At 40.0% G+C, this 22527-nt stretch overlaps 1 long non-coding RNA gene across 1 annotated transcript; it reads left to right on the forward strand.

Moving 5' to 3' along the window:
• The first annotated feature begins 1945 nt into the window (after positions 1-1945).
• LOC113970136 lies at positions 1946-21209 on the forward strand. The gene is made up of 4 exons (XR_003535050.1): positions 1946-2030; positions 15523-15653; positions 17859-18004; positions 21073-21209. It is a non-coding gene; the product is annotated as an uncharacterized LOC113970136 (long non-coding RNA).
• The last annotated feature ends 1318 nt before the right edge of the window (positions 21210-22527 follow it).

Here is a 22527-nt window from a genome sequence, read left to right on the forward strand (position 1 = left end):
ACAGCTGCTAATTTTCCTTGGTGGGTAAATCAATCCTCAGGTTTTTGAAAGTCTAAGGTAGCATCGCCTACACATGAGGAAACCACTGCAGCAGTAACATCTACTTTATACCACTTGGAAGTACTTCTAGTTATACCATTGGGAAGTGCTTCTGAACATGTATCTCCTCTGCTGAAGCCCTTATGGTATCAAGCACTCTGCTGGCTCTCCAAAAATAAATAACAAAATAGTGCATATGCCTGCAGTATGGATTTATGTTTCTGCCTTCTGAGGTCATACAAAAATAAAGCAGGAAAGTAATAATAATAAGAAATTATTCTTGTGCTTTCATATATACACACACTTATATGTATATAACAAAATCATGACCTAACCACTCACCTTGTCAGCATGTAGGCATTTAAAATATCTCCCACCTGCAATGCACAGAACTCATGGCTGAATAACCTGCTCTCACACTGAACTGGATGGAGAACCGAACGATGCATTATAAATAAAAATAGCAATCGGTTCTTAATCTCTTCCTATTATCTCTAGATCTGCAGCCAGTGTTTCAGAAGATGATGGGTTGTATGAGACAACCCCTTCCTCTTTTACTCACTCACTCAGGTGATCCCTATCCACTTGGGTACAAAATAACTAATGCAAGCAGAATCTGTATTTAAATAATTGTGGCATAATAGAGGGAGTAAAGGCTAAGAAGGAGCTGTTCTGGTCCATTGGGTAAATATTATGATCTTTATAGTGAAAAATAAATGCCCAGCTATCTATGAAACCAATAGAGCTGTTCCAGTCTATCAAATTATAACTCGTGTTTTTAAAAAACAATTTTAAATGGAGTTACTCTGATCTATAGAGCACATTATATAGTTTGGAAAGACTCTGAATACATATTTATCCGGAAAATTTAAACAGCTCCCTATAAATAATAAGCATCTTAGTGTGGGGAGGGGGAAGCCCTGATTAAATATGGCATTGCATTTTGCATAAAAGCAGACGAACAGAGAACACCACTCCCCGCAGGAATACTGCATTTGAGCCTTGTCTCTTGTCTCACAAGCTAAAATGTGTCAAGTTAGGTCAGTCTTGGATGAGACACCTCCAAGGAAGGCCATGTTATTGCAAGGAATGGTGCTGACAATTCTGGTTTGTGCGCTGTTCTCTGAGTCAGCACTGGGTTCATTTTCCAGCTTGGTGCTGAGGTGTGCTGAGTTGTTGTCTTTCAATGGTATCTAAAAGAAAGCCTCTCCTCCACAACTGCAGCTCATTAAAGTCTCCACGCCGCGCTCTGCAAGGCTGGGGTGCCGAGCCAATGTTCTGAAGAAGTTCCAACAGAAATAATTAAATTCTCTCCCAGGTCTCCCCGCAGTTCCAATCGGATGTGGATTGCTTCCTCGGTTTCCACCCTGGTGTGTGGTGTCACTATACACCATTAGACAGCTGTTGTGCCTGAACCTTGGGATAACTCCCCACCAGCCGTGGGTGACGCTAATTCAGTATAACACTTATCCAACTCACAAGGCTTTTGGTGACTTAATTAAGGTGCTGGTGGAAAACACTCCCTAGAAAGTGTAGCATAGCATTATTTTTCCCTTTTAGTTTTGTATTTACATGCTTAACAAATAAACCATGGGGTTATCACAACAAAAAGCAGCAACACAGCATGGATTAATGGCTGCAGCTCCACTTGTCCATATCTCTAGGCTTAAGATGGATTTGACCAAGTCCTGCCCCTCAGTCTTTCAAGCCAATAATGCACGTTTTAAAGAATATTTTTCTTTGTTTCCACAGTGCTGTAACTTCAGGTCAAAATGTCAGAAGAGCTTGATATTCTTGTCTTTTTTCAGGTTTTGTCATACCGTTATTTAAACATAGGTTTTTGGATTTAATTTGACAATCTTTATGTAGTTTCTGGCATGGTAATTGAGTCTACTTGTCTTTTTCAGGACACCAGAAGATCTAACTAAGTCAGAATGTCTCAGTTACAGTCCAGATTTCTATTTATTACCTACCTCACCGAGAAAGACAAGGTGAGTTATCATTCAGTACAGAAAACCTGAAAGGCATTTATATGCTTGAAGTACTGTATAACCATCCTGTACAGAAGCACAGTGCTTAAGTAAATGTGTTACAGCCCAGACAAATCCCTTTGAAACAATACTATTGAGCCCAAATTGTCTCTGTAACTGAGGGTACAAATCTAGAAAGCTTACCTCCCACCCAGGACCAAAACAAACCCTTTCAGAGATTATTGATACAATGGCTTATGACAGATTGCTCCTCAGCCTCACAACTTACATGGTGCACAATAAATTCAACATAAAGTGACAGTCACGGCAAGTGTTCAAGGCTGTAACTAAAAGAAAAAAGAAACCTAATTTTTACTGAAGTTAGAACTCCAATGAACGAGAAAATGTGAACATATACCTATGTACATATCAAAGCTGCAATCTCTGTAAATGCCATCACCATTACTTATGGTTGGGACGATGCTAATATTTGAAAATATTTCAATAGGAAGCCAATTTTTAACCTGCAAATTGTAATCACAGAGACAATATTTCAAGGCTTTTGTGAGAAAAGGGTGTTAGTGGACCAAGGAAAAAGAAACCTGCCTGTTCCACTTATCTCCGTGGCAGATTGGATGAGGCTGGATCCTACACATCAATTTGGGTGGGAAGTGCCCTCATATTCTTTTTCATCCTGGGCTACTGCTTGTCTTTTTAAATTAGGCATATTTAGTGAGCAAAAGTATAGATAGAGTTTGTTATCATGGGTAAAAATTAGTGTCACCACTTTCAAGTTTAATGCAATTGTGTCCCTGGTGTAGCCTTTGGCTATTACCAGAACACATGGAAGAGATATTCTACTTGTCTTCAGGTTAGTAGTGAAATTCTGAGGAAACAAATAATGAAGATTTACCTACAGTAATTCTTTTTGAAAAGTATTTTATTATGTTTGCATGCTGTGCCTATACTTTTTCCTGTTGTTATGTATTTTAAAACAAAACCATAAGCAGAGAATATCAGTAATTTCTTTTTTCTTTTACTTTCACTGTGCCATTTGGCTGAAACAGCCCTATACAAATGTCTGTGTATTGTAAGTAGTGTTTAATTTTTGTTTTTCATGTCAAAAAAATTTTAGGTAGATAAGCTATGAGGAGTATTTTTTAGGTTATTAAAAAATGTTGACATTTACTAGCCAAGTGCCTGGCATGTAGTTGCAAAGGTCATCAATGAGTAAACAGACATTAATGGTTAGCTGGATAACTGGTACATAAACAGGTCATATTAATAATTAACAGAGAGGAAAACTGGCAGTTTATAGCAAGCTTAGGAAAATAGCTAATAGAAATAACTTTGGAAAGGGCAAGGACCAATATTTTAAAATCATCTGAAAATTAAACCTAGAGGAGCCTGAATTTTAAGACATTCATTTCTCATTTTTCTTCTCTCTCTCAAATTATGAACAAACTATTTTTTAATTCATGGAGAGCAAATTCATTTGAATCACTGAAAAAAGTATTGCACAGCTGTTCATTCTGCAATTGACTCTCAGACTGATGCTGTCCTGTTGACAACCCTGTAGAATATGAAATATTTAAAGAATTGGTTTCATCCTCAAATATATTGCTTTTGTTCATTATGGAAAGACATTAAAATATATGAATATTTGGATTTAATATTCCATCAGCAATCACTAGAGCTGCTTATTGATTCTAAGCAAAATATACTTTAAATTACCAAAGGTAAAAGTTTTCCCAACATTTTTTTTCCTAAAATATAAATCCTCAGCATTTCTCTCCCACATCCTAAAAATTGAGGGTTTTTTTTTTCTCAATTCCTTTTGGCTTGTCAGCTCAACAGCAGCTTCCCTGTGCAGCCCTATCTGTTTCTCCCAGACCAATACCAAAATTACCATGAAGTCAGGCCTTGCTTTTAGGTCCACAATTAGTACCGGTTAACTTGGCTGTAAACAGGTCCCTGGCTGTTCAGGCTGGGAAATAAAGGCAGCCAGATCTGAGACTAATTGCATCTCTCCTGTCATGTTTTAATCATGCAAACTTCAGTGGACACAAATCAGTTGGCTTCTTACTTTTAACTAGTATTTTAACTAAAAAGTATTCAAAGCATATAGAACCGTATGTTAGAAAGTAGTGGAATTTCCAGTTCTTCAACAATAATCACATGGTACTCACACTGTGAGGAACTGTAGAAAAATATTTCTTTGAATAAATATTACACTTCTCTAGTATTTAAAAACAATGCTGTTTTTGAATACTAGGTAAAACAGGTTATCTGAACATTGAGTAAAACTGCAGAAGCGTCTAAAATGTACAGTCAGAAAACAGAGGACCTTTCAGGCCTGCCAAAGAAAAGTAGATGGAATATTTCATGGGAAAGGGTTTCTGATGATGGACTTGGAGAACCAGGAGTCCACTGTGGGCCTGCAGACATAACACAAAATTCATGTTATGCTGGCAGGAGAAGAGACTTTCTCCCTGACTTCTACCAAAATGTAATTTATTAAAGTTTTCTTAATGATATGCAGAAGTCACCATCTCTGTGTGCCAGCATACGAATTTTACAAACGCAGAAGTATTTATGTGTTCATACAGTTTATAGGCAGTCTCAGTTTTACAATGCAACTCAGCCTAATAACTTGGCTGAAGAACTGAGAATTAACAACTTTTCTATCATCTCATCAACATATGATCATTTTATTTTGGAGTTCCTGTTCCCTGTTCCTCAGATGAAATATACTTTATTATTCTGAAATCTAGTTAATGTTAGTGAGTTATCAACTGATACCTGTTTTATCCTCCACTGTAAAAATATTTCTTGTTACGGTAGAGTAAGAGGAGACAAGCTGTAGATACATCCTTGTCCTTGATGTTTTTAGGATTCAGACAATTATATGCCAGATATGCCTCACCTTTTGGCATCCTGTTTGGTATCACAGAATCATAGATTGGTTTGGGTTAGAAGGGATCTTAAAGATTATCTGATTCCAACCCCCCTGACATGGGCAGGGACACCTTCCACTAGACCAAGTTGCTCCAAGCCCCATCCAACATTTCCAGGGATGGGTTGTTTAGAGCCTCTCTGGGAAATCTGTGCCAGGACCTCACCACTCTCATAGTGAAGAATTTCTTCCTAATATCTAATCTAAGCCTGTCCTTTTTGAGTTTAAAGCCATTCCCCTTTGTCCTATCACTGCGTGCCCTTGTACGACCTGAGGTTCAACCCCACCTAAAGCACTTCACTCCCTCCCTCTCCTCATCCCAAGAACTCTAGTCCTGTCCAAAGACCAGCACATGCAAAGCTGGTACTAAAGGCCTCTAGATTTGATCTAGATTTGAAAATACATGTTCACACAGTAGAAACCTCTGTGAAGGATAAAAAGCTCTCAATTTGGAGTGGGTGTCTGATTTGTTAACTGTTTTTGTGGCTCAGAAGACTCATGATCACAAAAGGTCAATAGTTATTGATGTTCATTGCAACAAAAGCCTGTTTAATGTTTTTAAAATAGGCCATCTTCTATTTGTCCAAATTCCTTATTCAATACAGCTAAGATTCTCAAGACACTTAATGGCTACACTTTATTATACAGCCTATTCTTATTCTTGGACAGTTGTATGTCTCCATCTTCCTCTTCCTTAACATTTTTCTCATAAATTTACTAGGAAAAAAAAAATCTATCTTTAATTAACTATGCTATTCTTTAATCCTTTTAATGCCACTAAAATATATACTGAAGAACTTTACAGTCTGAGTCAAAAGGGCATTTTGGCAAAAGAGCATTGCAGCTGCGTCGCCTGAAACATCTTAGAAGACAGTGTCCACAGGGAGCAGGAGAGCTCGGTAAAATACTGGCAGATGTAAATAACAGTGTCACATTTTGGGATGAAAACCAGCTCATGGCTGTGCTCATTAAGAGCAATTTCTGTGTCTCTGCAAGGCTCCACGGAAATGGGGAGGTCTGTACCCCAGGCAGCAGATACCGCAGCAGCAGAGAAAGGAGACTCGCTTTGCACCGCTAATCCAGTTAATCCCGGTGATTTCAGGGTTCCTTCTAAAGCAATGCAGGGAGAGATGTGGCTGGGAGGAAGAGATGAGCCTGACAGAGATAGTGGGCAAGGGCAAAGCAGCAGATTTCCCCCTGGTCCTCCTGTTTTTCCAAGGGAGAGTGGCCAAGCTGGGGCGTACCCAGCCATCAGGCCACAACAGTTAATGTGAAGCGACACTTTCGTCCCCTGAAAATTTTACTGCTCAGCAGAAATAACGAAGCTGTGCAGGGTGGACACAATTTCCCCCCAGGGCCTTAATTTGGCACTCCTTCCTGTTCTAAACCCACCCAGGAGACCCAAAATAGAGGCTCTCCAGAGGATGGGAGGAAGGAGCACATGCACAGGTTCAGTTCCACCATCCAAGCTCCAGCCTGCGGTCCCTGTCAGCAGGGCAGGAAACTGCAGCACGGACTGGAAATGAATGGAGAAAAATGTGTTTGGAATTTCAAGGAAAAAAATAAAAATAAAATGAAGAAAAAAAAAAAGAAAAGAAACTGAGATATAAAAATGTGAAAGCCATTAAAAAATGAGGTTTAAACTTAAGAATAAATGCAATGGCATAGTCACATTCTTTAAAAGCTTTGCTCTGCTCAGAATGGCTTTGTTATTAGTGATTCTTAATGCATGAGATAGTGGTTTGGAATAAATCTTTAAGTAATTCAAAACAAGGACTCTTCAGTAAATAGTTGAAATTAAAGGGGGAGTTAGAGTCATCTGGTTTCCATTAGGATGATAAAATAGTTCACTTGAAACCTTTTACAAGATGCTTTGTTACTGGGAGGCGTCTGTGCATCTCACTCCATCACTAGCCATTTGACACAACATAAAAGGCTTCAAAAGCCATGCTAGGCTTCTTAATCAAAAACTAATTGTAATAGATATTGGGGAGTGTTAACACTGTGACCGCTAGGTTGTATCTTCAGTATATAAGCAGGAGTGAACATTAAACACAACCCTGAGTTGATAGGGCTTATCAGAATTTCAGAGTTAAGTGCTAAGTACTGCAGCCCGGTATCTGCGCGCCGTTGCTTTGTACCACTTTTGGAGTTAATTGCGCTGTAGGACTTCATCTTCCCAACAAAATTTATAGCATGGGCAGAGAAATTGGAAGCCCACTGAAGGAACTGCTGCAGTTTACAGGAGTTCTGTGAAGCCACAGGGGAAAAAACTGTGGTTTCTACTTCAGCGTCTAAGAGGGGTTCCCTCTGCTGCCCCTCCCCAGTTCACCCTGTGATAAAAATGAGTTGTTTCTCCCTCTTGAAGCTTTACTTGCTGCTAATAATGTAGCAGAGGAATTGCAACACCAGCTCCCCAAAACAATGCTGCCCCTAAAATTATCACTAAATTGTCGTACATGCATGCTTTACATTCCCGTAAGCCTTATTATGATTGTTGACATGAATATTCACAGTGCTCACAGAAACAGCTTTATTGATTTTACTGATACAGCGTGGGCTCAGAGTTACTGATTTTAACTTAATTCATGCATTTTTCCAGATAACAGATGACCTTAATATTTACACACAATTGCACCATAATAAACCCAAGCCAAATCCTCTCCTGTTATATGAACTGTTGAAAATAAGAGTTACATTTTTTTAAACTAGGGGCTCAGAACCAGGCCATTGTACAGTGAGGGAAGCAGAGATATGGCAATTTACTCCAGCTGAGAATGTTGCCCACAGTGTAAAATTCCTTGTTCAGTGCAGTAAAGTGCATTAAAAAGACAGCTATGTTATTTCTCATGAGTTCATTATAACCTGTATCCTACCGAAATCTCCAGACAGCTGTGTTCTTTTTTACTCCAGTTTCAAACAATATAATTAAAAAAGCATTTGATGAAATGTAGACACTTTTACCATTTACACTGGAATGCTGGCACCATCCAAAATCAGCCAGTCTGTAAATACCAGATTAGGATCTGTGTAGCCAAGGTTTTTATTCTAGGAAAGCATGCTCAAAAGAAAGTCTCAACTTTTCTCAGTGAAGAATAAGCTTTATTTGTAAAACCCATAATTATCTCAAATGTTCCGAGAAGCTGAGAGCTGCAAATGGTAAAACAAAACATAAGGAAACAGTTTTGGGCATTTAAGTGGAGGCAAATAAGGATGATGTACTTTTCCCCTATTAGTTTACTATATAAATGAGAAGACATTACAGAGTGAAATTTAATTAAAGTAATTGACCAAATTGCATTTTGTAGTAGTTATTGTCATTAGCAGCCCTGACTCCTCTGTCAAAAGGATTTGCCGAAGATTATTTCTAAGGGGTATTTATTATGAATATTAATCTCTCCAGTAAGTACCATCAACATATTAAAATTCACTTGAAGCGTTTTATGGAAGACTGCAAACCGAAATGAGTGGTGAAAAACAAGGTGTCTAATCATGTTAGCTTGGTTCACACATGGTTAAACCAGAAGTAGAACAGGGAAAGGAAATGTAATAATATGTATATTGGTTATACTGTGATGAAAATGTGCTTAAAGGGTACCTGATTTTCAAAGATGCTCAGGCTGCACTACCAGGAACACTGATGACTCTGCTGTTTAAGGCAGGTTTTTATATAATCTTGCACTGTCTCACTGGAAAAGTCTAATTCTCAGCCTATGTGTTAATTTCTAATTGATCTTTTTAGTGCCTGTTTCCAGGAAATATGTATTTAAAGAAGGCTGTAACTCTCATTGTTGCAGAGAACTTGGTTGCCAGGTGCTACCCACACTACTGATACCAACAACAGTCAACTCGGGTTTAGTGTTGGATACCCCAAATTGTATCTATCAAGCCCCTCTCTTCAGCAGTGGGAAGGACACACTTTTTAATTACAGTGCATTCATGAAAGGCTGTACAGACCTTCATCACTGTCTCTTCCAGCAGCTTAGATGATGCATTTTCTTCTCTTCAATGCTGCTCAGTCTTCTCATTGAGAAAAAGAGAAAAGTGAAGGGAAAATGAGACAGTAGGGATTGGCACTGAAAGAAAAGCATAAAGAGAAAAAAACTAGGAAATCTTGACCTACTCTTTTCAGTTTGACATACTCTGGAGACAGGGTTTGAAGATGATGGCTATATGCTGGAGGAATAAAAGGTGTTTATGAGATTGCCAGGGTTGGAAGTTACAGGTTGGGTCAGTCTCAGTCCTCCTCAGCCTCACCTCATACTTCCTCTCCTGCACCTCCTTATTTTGAACATTTTTTTTCTTCCCTTTCAACAAGGCCATCTGCAATTTTCATAACACCTGTGTTTAAAATAAACACCTGACAGCAAATAAGCCCTAAGTATACACAAGTTGGGCATCCCAAGTTGTGTTGCAACTCCAAACTGTCAGTGTCTCTTGTCCTTTTAACAAATGCTCAGATCCCCATTGTCTTGGAGCTCTGCCTCTGTTTTGCCAGGAGGCATTCCTTTCTCTTCCTTACAAAACAGGCTGAACATTTTCCCTGTGTAAACATTGTTCCACATCTGTTCATGCTGAAGAACATCAGAACACCATTTCCCAGAAACCATTCTGGCTATGTGTGACCAAATGTACCGCAGAGGAACCAGAGCGAGGTCAGGAATTTCCTCAAAGTTTGGGCTGGGAAGAGTCATTTCACCTCAATGTCACAGTTCCTACAGTAACTTTTTGTTAGGTTTTGTCCACCTATTAGCACCAATCAGTCCAGCTGTGGCTGCACAATCCCTCTGCAGGGACCAGGTCCGTGGCAGCCACTGAACCACCAACCTCAAAGTAAAAACCCCAAACTAACTGTTCCTGAGTAGAGTAAAAAAGAGAAACCATTTCTATTGCTGAATATGACAAAAATCCTTAAGGGAGTCCACTGATTACACTACTGAGATTTGTATGAACTAACTAGGGTAAATAATTAGTCTATATTTTAATTAATATAGCAGTGCCTGCTAGCACAATATAGTTAAATTTGTGCCACTATTAAAGCTGAATGAAAGAAAGTTGTCCTATTTGTAATGAAATTATAATCATGACCTTTCCAAGAAAAAGAAAAAGCAAGAAAAATCCTGCAACACTTTTTTGTGTTGAAAGAAGTCAAGAGGTGCCTTTAGCTCACCAAGTGCCCATGTGCCTCTTCTCTAGGTAGCAAACCTGAATATGGCAAAAGTGTCTCTGGTGAACAGGGAACTGAGACACACACACACACACACTCACATATATATATATGTGACACAGATCACAAAATGAGGGCTAAAAATACAGCTCAATTATTCAAAGTATATAATTTTTTTTCAAGCTTGACCTTGTTATTACATTGAAGCACCTGTGTCACTTGAAAGGGACCTTCTTGCACAAACAAGAAGTATCTGAGCATCACAATACAGGCTTTCCCCAAAACCTTGTTACCTGGATAACATTGCAGTTTTGGTAAACAAAATACTCCCTCCCCATGGAGTGTTAGAATGGTTCTGCACGACCAAATATGATCAAGTCACAGAGTGGGTCTCTCTTCCTGCCTCTACTATGAATCCAACTTTTTTCCTCACTGCCAGAGGAGGCAGCTCTCCACTATCTTTCCATCAGGAGTGAGGATGGAGGGATAATAAATTGATAGGACAAGGGGTAATGGATTTAAGCGGTAGGAGGGTAGATTTAGACTAGATATTAGGAAAAAATTCCTTTACTATGAGGATGGTGAGTCACTGGCACAGGTTGCCCAGAGAAGCTATGGATGCCACATCCCTGGAAGTATCCAAGGCCGGGTTGGATGGAGCTTTGAGCAACATGGACTAATGGGGGGCATCTCTGCCCATGGCAGGGAGGTTGGAAGGAGCCCACACCAGGGCTCCAAAGGCATCACAGATGTGCATCTATGGGGGAGCCTGAGACAGGGACCTCTCATACAGCAGCAAAGAGCCCAGTTCTACAAAGGAATCCTCACTGTGCTGGGTTTGCTGGAGGAGAGGCTCCTGAGCCTACACTTCCCAAGGTGGCAGCTGATCTCCGCTCGGTGGCAGCCAGCGTGAAACACGAGGGCTTGATTTTCAGAAGGTGGGAGGCTTAACACTCACTGAAAATAAGACCCATTTAAGTTGTCACGACAGCAGTCACCTTGAAAGATTTAGGCCACGCTGTCTGGTTTGCTGGTCGTTCCCCCCTCACTGCAACATCTATCAACACTCCCAACAATTCCCTCCCCTTCAAAAAGCTGTTTGGTTTTTGATCTCCCCACGAAAGTTAAGGTATCACATTGATTAACATTATTGCTCCTCCAAACTTTTCCCACTCCTGGCCCACACAGGGCTGAGGATAACCCCTTTCCTTCTGCCCCAGCATCACTTATCAAAATCACAGAGTGAAGGAGGCACGACACAATTCGGTTTTAACATTAATCTTCTCACTGGCTTCTCATTACTTTGCCAATAAGATGATCTTCCTCACACCACATTTCGATATATTTGACATCTGTCATAAAACTCAGGTCACACATATCTGTCTTCTGGTAAAATGAGTCATCCTACAGAGACCCATACTATGCTGTTCAGGTCTTGCCAGAAATAATTATTGATATATTGTCAACACATCCAGCCTACGGTATTAACAGGAGTCATAAATTACCAACCTTTTTTCTTCCCTCTACCTAGCAAGGAAATGAGAGGACATACAGCAGGAAAGCAGGTACATGGCATTTGGGTGATGGATCCAGCCACAGCCATTCACTGCTTTCTAGAAGCTGTGCACAATTTAATTGTATTAAGGGAGTAACTAGTTTCTCAAATAATTCAGAATTTGTAATAATTTTCCCTTTGTTTTGGTCCCCTTTGGCACCAGCTAACTCCCCAAAACCTGTAGCTGATAAACAGTAGCTATTTAGGAAAGAAAGGGTACAGATAGAAGTTGTACTATCCTATGTCATTGACTTCACTGAAGAGAGAAGTTTAATCTGCTCTTGCTACTTGTGCAGGACAAAGGCAACTTTTCTGTTTCATCATGTATATGCAGTGCCCCCCAGTTAATTTGATTAACAACTTAGGTTATTATTGTGCTTTTTTTCTTTTAAAGTGTAAGCTTCCATAGCTAAAGATGAAAGAACAGAAATTCCAGCCATAGTTGTAGGAGAGGAATATCCATTCCCACAAGCAGCATCTCCTGCAGAACAATCACTGGGTTTAAACACTGCTGCAGTTCCCTTCGGGTATTGCTAAAGTGAATTCCCTCCTCCTTTCAGTTTAAGGTATCACAGGGACTCCTTGCTCCACTTTTTGGTCTCAGAGACACAAGATCTAGGTGGTTACAGCATCTTCTTGCAGACCCAGAGGGAGGAGTGTAAGCTTTGCTTTAGAGCCATGACTGAGCTGTAGGTGGTAGGTGGGAAATCAGTGATAGACATCACATGATGTTCTGCTCCATCGGCTGCAGAACAAGGCCATTAAGCTGCTGTGATTAAGGTATGCTGGTCTACAGCCAGGCAGGCTCTGACCTTGACCTTTAACAGGTGAATACCATGATTTGAAACACTCCTGCTTTGCTCTCTGGAGTAGGGACTGTGATTACCTTGTTAGAGACCAGAAAGAAGAGGGACCATCTTGGGGAGGTCCTTTGTTTTGTACCAACAAACCTCTGAAAGCTGTACGATGGAGAACATGAAGTATTCCCCACAAGAAGGCTTTTGGCATAGGGTTTTGCTGAGTGCAGGGACAGGAGAGTGCAAACCCAGCAAATGTCACCTCCACAGAGTGGATATGCTGCGGGAGAATGTTCCTTCTTGCACAAATCCAGCACAAATCCCAATCCCCAGCCTCAGTGTCAAAACCTCAAATCTTATTGTGCAACTTTCAAGACCCCAACTGGGGTGACTTGGGAGGGAGTTACCCAGGCAAAGGAGCTCTGCACGTCACAGTAATGCTCCACAGGCCCAGCAGCAGCAAAAATGTCACCTCAGTACTTTACATTTTTAGCCCTTCCATACATACAGGAGCACTGAGAGCACCTCACACTAATTAACAAGCTGCTCTGTATCTTTGCGTTACCTTTCTTTTCCCCCTTTGATTCACACACAAATTATTTTTAGAAAAAGGAAAGTTTCTTCTTTAAAAAAAAAAATCAGTGAGGTGAGTTCTGGGACTGTTCATCTGCCCTGTTCATCACCTCAGCAGTGTATTAGGTTTGTGAGATGGTGGAGGAGGGAGAAAACATGGAGGGTGCCTTCACTCTTGTCACCTCCCTCAACCCAAAGCCTCCCAGGTCCTCAGCAAGAGCCAGTTCCCTTTCTTCCTCCCCCTCAAAAAGCCCTGTGGTTTTATTCGCTAAATCCTGATATGTATCTCTGACCTGTGCTCTGCCCACTTTCCATCATTTTTGTAAGGGAAAGCTGTTATTCTGAGGCAGTTTGTTTTTATGGGGTACCTGTGGGTGACATACACCCGGTGGCACCTCCAGCCTTACACTGCAGGCACCATGTGATGGCACAGGCACATCAGATATTTGGTTTGGGTGTCGAGTTCTTGGGCAATTCTGGGCCAAGAAAAGTGACCTGCAGAGACCATTTTAAATCCTGCTAATTACAGTATCCCTGAATTTGCTCTAGTTTTTTTCCAGGTTGAATTTAGCAAAGACAGGAGTGCAGAAAGGCACTCTTGCTTTTCTGCTTGGGCACTGAGCTCTGACACACTGGAGGATGTCGTCTTTCATTATTAACTTTGGCAGCATTTAAATTAAGTAATATCTTGACAGGGGAAAGGAAGGGAATGAAGGGCCCTGGGAATATTTTTTTTCTCCTGTTTAATTGTGCTGCATTTGATGTGTTCCAAAAAACACTAGAAGAGCTGCTCTTCAGAGACCAAAAAAAAGTTTATAAACCCCCACCAGTTGAGGTAGTTTGGCAGCACATAGAAGGATGGAGAATTATCATCTGTCCAGGGAAATCCACCCCCCACTCCTCCCAACCCTCTTTCAGCTGGTGCACGCAAGATGTTCCTCCTCACTTCATCTTCAAACATTTAAACACTTTGAGGACCACACACCTACAGTGCGTTATTTGCAGGGCTTTCTAAGCCGAAATCCAGCGTGTGTATCTGTGGGTGGGAATGGCTGGATAATGTTACTCTGATAGCTGATGATAATATTTCTACCAATTGTTAAGCTTCCTAAGTCTCCACTTTGCAAATGCTTCAGTGGATCAGTTTCTGGAAAACGCAGCTTTACTTGCTTGGGGAAAAGGGACGAGTCAATAATGTGTTTGTGCAGATTATCTCGGAGACTCTGATTTACTCCAGAGAAAAAAAGTCTCCCTTACACAAATGCACCTTTCTAAACACTTCAGGGGTCACATGGTTCACTGCAGGATTGTGTCAGTGCAGCCATAAAATAAGGCTGTCTCGGGCTGGCAGCGTAGCAGGTCCTGCAGAAACACAGATGTGCCGGGTCTGAGCTTTAAAAGTGGCTCCCTCCTTGTGAGCTCTCTGCTTTGAGTCCAAATAGACATTAGGAAAATGTGTGAGGGACAAAGGAGTGAGTTCCTTCAGTGTTTCAGGGGGAAAAAAGCGTGGGAGGAGAGATAATTTTGATGAGTCAAATTCCTGATTCCCTTCAGACCTGTAAAGTCAGTGGGAGTTGCTTCTCTTTCATCTTAACATGCAAAGATGGGTGAAGTTAGAACAAAGGAAGGTGGAAAAAAATAAATAAGCTTTTTTTATAAAGTTAGTTTAAGTAAGACCAAAAGAAACAGTAATGTTCTTGGTGTAAGGGACAAAAGCAAAAGAACACTACTATTCTGCATAACATACTCTTTATCTCAGAATACTTATTCAGGTTCTGGCATCTGAGAAGTCCTCTGCTCATGTTTTTTCCATTTCCTCTGCCATGGTGACTCTTCTGGGCTGTGCATGCCTCACACAAAGCATAATATCTTCTGGGACTTGGTTAAAATATTATTTAAGACCGACTTCTGGCCCAATTCTTCTGACTTTATCATGCCTTTGCTTTATATTTTCCATCAGTGCTTCCTCTTCATCCACTGCATTAAGGCACAAAATTCTTGGTTTAAACCAAGATATTTACAAGTTAGATCCCCCATATCCCTCTTCTCAGCTGTTTTTGTCCCAAATCAATCAAACCTGACTCTACACATCTCCCTCAAGCAGTCGCAGTCTCAAAACTTCTCAAACTCCACAAACTAACAATTTCTTTTGGGGCATGGATCCGTTTACAGCCATTCCAAATTTACCTTAGTTATAACACTGAGCAATTTTGCATCTCAAGTTCTGCATGAATGATCTGTTTAGTCTTGTGGCAGAGAACATCCTTTAAGAGACCTGTGGGAGGCAATTTAGATATGTAAACCTGTTTGTTAGAGTGCTTAAATCTGCCGTAGAACACAAAAATCGTATGGATTCACAATTCAAAATGAGTTGAAAAATCAGTTTGGATATTGAAGATTTCCTGATACTAAATGGTTCTGGCTTCAATAAAATCATCTGGATTCTGTTCCCATCCTAATGTTAGGCTCCCATACTCTTATCCTGAGAACTCCCTGGCTTGAAGGAGCACTCTTTCTTCTGGAGAGCCCTGAAGAAATAGCTTATACAAAAAGTCTATCTGTGCACAAGGGGAAAAAAGCCAGCACTAAGGATAAGGTAAGCAATAGCAATGAATCATGTGTTTCGTTCAGAAAGCAGAGAGCTCCAGTTTTGTTTATCTTTTGTGTGGACCAGTTCCCTGGTCTGGGTTCCTACCTTTTTTTGAAAGTCCCATCCCCCATCACACCCCAGCTGACAGCCTCATTGTCCCCATGGCTGTCGTGGGAAGCCATGATAGATGGCTAAACCACGACCCTTTTAGGAGTTGTGTGTTCATATTATGCTCAGAGACCTTTTTTGATCAATAGTCAATTCAAACATTTTCAGTCATGGATACACTCAAATATATTTATGATTATAGCATATGTATGTATAAATAAGTGGCTGGAGAATTGTTAAGATGAACAGAACTACTTCAAGAGGTTTCAGTGCTTCGGAACCCAAAGCAGTGGTATCATCAGTAAATGTGGTCATTTGCAGTGTTTGCAATTTTTTTTTATTATTATTTTAGTCAAAGGAAGAGCAGCCAGAATATTTCCATTGTGGGGAGCATAGAGACTTGAAATAACTAGGGTTTGATACTAGCCATATTGCACTTCACTTTTACTCAGCACAGAATGCCAGCTTGTTTCTTCAAATTAAGACAATATGCTTATAGTGATGAACCTTATTGGCCATCTATCTTCCTTTTGTAATCTGGCTCTCATCAAGCTGAAATGAAGCCATTTCTTCTGACTGTGGCTGATTAAACACAGAGTAAACCTAGATCTCTGAGGAGGCTCTAATGATTCTCCACAGGCCTAGTGTCAGCCCGGCACCTGCAGCATTCAGCTTCCCCATTTCCATCATAAAATGAAGCATCTGTTACAGAGAAGTGTTATCTTTTTATCATCGATGGTATCTTTCTGTTTGAATTCACCTACCCCATTTGGTATAAATTACAGCCATTTCATATGTAATGAATGGTCACACAGGATGCACTCTGGTTATTGGGGGTTAAAAGGGCACAAAATCCTTTTACTAAACCTTTATTTAACTTGGTGAAAGTTAAGACTACATGGCTTGTGTAAAACCTTCTTTATTACAACAAACAGGAGGAAATACTTACCGCAGCTTAATGCTGAAGCATTTTGATATTGCTTATCTAAATACTGGCCTTTGAGTTTTTTGGAAGCAATTCCTGGAGAAACATTATTAGTTGCAGGGAAAAGAAACAGAGAAACATGTTTGTGCCAAAGACATTTCTGTCTCAGTAACTTGATTAACTATAAGCCTGAAATGTAAAAGTAGACAAGATTTGTTTGCTAGAAAGGGTAGTTGCCAGCTTAGAACCTGCTGAAAATCCCACAGAAGTCAACTGGCATATTTTCAATTATTTCAACAGCATTTGTTTGGATCAGGCCAAAGATCAGCTGCCTGTTTACATTTTGTGAGGTCCACATGGTCCTCTACGTTTTACCTTCTCCAGTTTTCCATCTGGGCTGAAATAGGCAACTTCATCTTAGAAACAATTTTTTTTCAGCTGATGGAGATTTGGAGCATAACTTTGCCAAGTGTTTTGTTGTTTCCTACCTACAACGTGGGCAGTCTGGACAACCTCACATCTCAAAGAACGAAAGAAAAACTTCCAAAGACACTAACTCGGAAGTAAAACTTTGCTCACTGAAGTAGTAATATAATTGATGGTAAAAACAGTTGTAAAACTGCTGAATAATTCCACCTATTGACATGTAGCTACAGGATACAGAGGTGGGGGTAACAACAGCAAAACGGCCTTCCTGGTCACATGAATGTGAAAGACGTTGTTGTAACATAACAACCACTTTGATAACATCTAGAGATTGCAAATAAGAGATGGCTTGCTGTGTTTGATGTTGTAAGTACAGATAAGGTCTTCAGTGAACCAAAGAACAGCAGAGAGAGAGAGAGACTCTAAAGCAGCTTGCTCAGGTATTGGTATGAGACTGAAGGAGACCAAAGATCAGCACCACCTATTTCTTGGAAAATTCTTGGAGTGTTGAATCATTGAGGTGTTACATTAAACCGGGACAGGGAAGGCAGTTACAGTCCAAAGCATTTTGTTCCACTCATCATCCTGTGCCATGCTCTGAACAGGACATGTCACCACTGAAGTCACCATGATCTACAGCCCAGCAGTGCCCCCAGGCTCCACATTTCTCCTGCATGATAAGTGTTAATGGCTTAATATTCTCCATCTTGCCAGGATTGTCTGGGATTTCTTTTCCTCATTTTTGTTAACAGGTATAGAAGGTGCAGTGGGCGTGCAGTGGGCATACAGTGGTACTGTCAGTGTTTTATTGAATTACAGATGTTGAACAATCAAAAAGGAAATTATAATCACCAAAACATAACATAGCAACAGCCTCTTTAGTGGATCATTTGCCAAGGTATTTTCCATACCACTTTACAGATGAAATAATTTTACAACACAAAAGTAACTTAAAATAATGAATTTTATTGTCAAGATTAAACTTCCAACTACCTGTTGAATTGCTTAAAAGACCCATTGGGGTAAAAATCATCCTTGTGAAAATAAAGAAGAGTGAACAATTCTGTACCAACGTGTAATTTCATGATTGTTTTGCAAGCCTGCATTATGTGGCCACTTTCTGCTGATCTATTTTGTAGCAAGCAAAATCATATTGTCCTACCACAAGAGCACACTTGTTATTCAAAATAATTAGGACATGAGTCATCTTAGTATCAAAGTTGGCATTAGTGATATATGGAGCTGATGACTGATGAGTCCAATGAACATTTGACTCATGTAGACTTAAAATATGCAGCTGAAAAGCTCAGTTAATTCAGAAGAGACACAGCATAGCTGTGATAGCATCTTGTAAAAGCAAGATCCAAGACAAGTAGAAATGCAGTAACACCAGTGATGAAATCAGCTGAGGTCTTTGGATTTCTCAGAACAGCTGAAAAATGGAAGAACTTTTCCATTAAAAAATTCAAAACTTCACTGTTTTCCCCTTGACAAGGTACGAAATGTAATAATTTTTTTTCCTACTGTTTACATGATATTTTTGTAAGCACTGGGATTATTTTTGTTTCCTGTCCATTTCCTTTCATTTTTCCTTTTTGTTACTTTAGTTGAATAAGTGAATGATATCCAAAATTTCAGTTTGGTTTGGAAAAGTTATAACAGCAGAAAGAAAAATGAAACTAGTTTAACCACTTTAGAGAGTTTCAATTTTCCTTTGTTCTCTTCTGCAACTTCTCCAGAATTCAAGATTTGTAAGAGTTAGTTTGAAAATAAGAAAAATAGAGAGAAGAAGGATGAGGAGTGCAAAAGGAGGGAAAAGAAAAATAAAGGGGAAACCCCAAACTATTAGTTATCCTCCTAGAGAGAAAAAAAAGGGGTAAATGGGGAAATAGGTGTTTAATATTTGTTTCAAATAAAAGACAGAAACAGGAAAATCTGAAAAGAAGCTTTTGTTTTATTCTTTTCTTGTGGATGCCAAACATTCCCCTGTCAGCAACTGTCTAATTGACTAATACAGTGAACATGTGGCAACTATTTTCAACTGTATTTAGCCAAGTCTGCTGCTGTGTTTCAGATGTAATGAAGGCTTCCAATGCCCAGTAGTTTTTCCAGCTTTACTATGGGATCTAACAAAAGCCATCACCCCTAACAGCCTTTGGCTTAGTTTAAAAAATAACAACGTTTGCATCTAAATATAATTTAGGGCAGCATCAAGGTATAAATCTGTGTCTGATACAGTTAATTTTGAAGGTCAGCTCCTGGAAGGACTTCCAGTCAAAAAGGTGTCCCAAAATCAACTACCTTCAAAGCTGCTTCACAGAGTTGTAAAACTGGTAAGAGCTTGGACTTCATCAGCTGGACACCCTGAGGCAAACAGAAAGCAATCAGAGCCAGAAACTCCACTGAGTGTTGTCTTCCTCCGTGGGACAGGTCTGGGTGACGTGAGGGAGTTCCCCATCTTTGTGTTAGATCCAAATCTTGACTGTAATTGGAGTCAACAGGATGTAAAGCAGTGGAGACCATCACAAACTGCACATTTAACTGCTGACTGTAAAATTTAAAGGACCGTGTTTCTCCCTGACACCATAGAAATCTGGTTTGTAATGGGTCAAAAATAAAACATTTAAAAATTGGGAAAAGAATACGTGATTATCTCCCCAACAATTGCAAACATCAATGCATCTAATCAGAAGCTTAATGTGAAAGGATTTGAAATCTCTGGTACCAGTTTTAGGTTTATAATTAGACCTATAGTACAGTGTTCTTCCCTAGAAAAAAATTTGATGGTTTCACTGCTCTTATTCTTTTTTTAAAGAGATGCTCTTTTACCTTTAAAATCTACTAATGACAGAACTATGTGTGATCAAGTGTCTTCTTGCCATAAGATATTTTTTCTTCACTGATTCAAATGCTGTAATATATATAGCTCATATATAATGGTGTCTGTAGAGGCTCCATTAATGGACTGAGACCATTCAATGCTTTATTCCAAGCCATCAAATCATTCTGCAGTTATTCTGGGGAAAAAATTACCCGAGCTAGAATGAAATATCAGAGGTGGACACCAACTTAGATGATTGTGAAGAACAATATGTGAAAAATGTTGTGATCACGGCAGATGAAGAAACTTTGAGATGAAATTGGTCTTTCACAGTAATATCAGTTCTCTTCATCAACAACAATGTATCTGGACAATGAGCCAGTGTCATCGACTTTCCCCATTTTAAAGGCCTTTAATACTGATTACTGCCCAGTGAACAAAAGCTTTTCTTGTGAGGAGTCTGAAAAGGTTGATTATATGTACATTACAGCTGAAAATGGATCAGACAAGTAGTAAGTTATGAAAGTAGGAACACAAGAGAATAAGACCATTCACTGGGCTTGAATTACTTTAGTTTATCTTCTTGGGCTGAATTGTGGCTGTGGTCTTTTTGCAACTCAAATAAAAAGCGTAGATCAAGATGAGATAAAGATAACGGAGTATTGCCAGCATTAGGCAATAAAATCAGTAGCTGGAATGGAAGAAAACTTTGATAACCACAGAGAAAAAAAATTTAAAAGTTACAGTGATACTGGAAAAGGCCTTCTGTAGCTACTGCAGTTGAATAAATTAGGCACTAAGACAATAAAAAGATACAAACATCTGCTCTTTCATTTCTTTATAAAGATATTTGGAACTGAAATTATTCTGGCCAGCTGAAGGGACTGTCTCTGATGTTCCAGTTAAACATCGTTTGAAAGCTTCCAAGAGTTGAGAGTGGGTAACAACTTTCATATTAGGGCCCACACAGGATGGGGAACTTCATTCAAAATTCAAAGTTCTGCTTTACACTGGGGAAAATGAAACAATTCTATTCAAAAAAGATGTTTGGTTCTCCAAAATAAATTCCAAGGTGCTTTAAAATCATGTTTCTTTTCATATCTTACAATTAAAATTAAGTTTTAATTACTTTATGTTTCTTTTAGCATGAAGGAGGCAAAAAAGCCATCACTGGAAGGATGCGATATTGGAATTCATGTTGGTAGCAAAAGCTCACACCTCCTCAGGAACACAGCCCTATCTAAAAGGCTGAGCAGTTTGCAAATTGAGCAGTCAGGAAAAACATCCCACAAATTTATTTTTAAAATGCATATTTTCTCTAACAGTCCAAATAAAAACCGTGGAAGCTCCGTTGTTATTCCTGTGCAACAAAATGCACAGTATTTAAAACAAAACATCCTAAATTAAATTTTAGCCACTGCATTAAAGGGTCATTTCCAAAAGATGAAAGTACATTCTGTGACAGTGTAAAAGGATAATAGAGGGCAAAAGAGAATTACAACACACTAGTATTACGGAAAAAAAAGCATGAGTTGTGATATCCATGAAATGTTAGATTTTCCGCTATTCACAAGGCTCTGCATTCTTAATATCTGTAAAGAATGGTCATCTCACTTGCTAAAATATAACCCAAATGCTCAAGCCACAAGGCTAAACTACTCTAAAGTAGCCACTCCATCCAGCTGATTCTGCCATTTAGCACTTCTCCTGTAACATCAGTGGTGTAACCTTAGTCCCCAAAAATTGGAGGGCGAGTTATGCCATTGACCTCGGTCTGATCAGGCTCGAGGACAAGCAGCTGTGCAGTCCCTTGAGGTCACAAGCCATGGGGAAACTCCAGGGCTCTGGAAGATGAAAACAGACCCAGAGGCCTCAGCTGAAGGAGAAAGTCAGAGTTGTACCCTCTCCCTATGGCTGCCAGGAGCCTGAACCAGTGGGGCCAGGCTTTCATAGGTTCATAGGCTGGTTTGGGTTGGAAGGGACCTTAAAGATCACCTCGTTCCATCCCCTGCTGTGGGCAAGGACACCTTCCGCTAGACCTGGACACTCCAAGCCCCATCCAGACTAGTATGGAACACTTCCAGCGACCTGTTCCACCCTGACAGCAAAGATTTTTTTCCATAAATATAAATTAAACCTGCCCTCTTTCAGTTTAAAGCCATTGTGTCTTGTCCTATAACCACATGTCATTGTCAAAAGTCCCTCTCAGCTCTCTTGGAGCCGCTTTAGGCACTGGAAGATGCTGTAAGGTCTCCCCAGAGCCACCTCTTCTCCATGCCTGAACGACCCTCTCAGCCTGTCTCCATAGTAGAGCTGTTCCAAATCTTGGATCATCTTCGCGGACTACTCCGGGCTCGCTCCAACACGTCCACACCCTTCATATGCTGGGCGTCCCAGAGCCAGATGCAGTACTCCTGCTGAGGTCTCAGAAGAGTTCACCCAGTTTATCCCAGCTTAGGCACATGAAAATAAAGAAATCCCAAATCAGTGCCCACCTGATGAACCACAGGAAAGCACTGATGCAGCCCCATGTGCAAACAGCCAGCGCTGACCACTGGCTTTTTGGTATTTATCTATGCTAATTGTATCCTGTTGTACAA

The sequence above is a fragment of the Neopelma chrysocephalum genome, unplaced genomic scaffold, assembly GCF_003984885.1.
Source record: "Neopelma chrysocephalum unplaced genomic scaffold, ASM398488v2 Primary Assembly neopelma1_75, whole genome shotgun sequence".
Taxonomy (NCBI): Eukaryota; Metazoa; Chordata; class Aves; order Passeriformes; family Pipridae; genus Neopelma; species Neopelma chrysocephalum.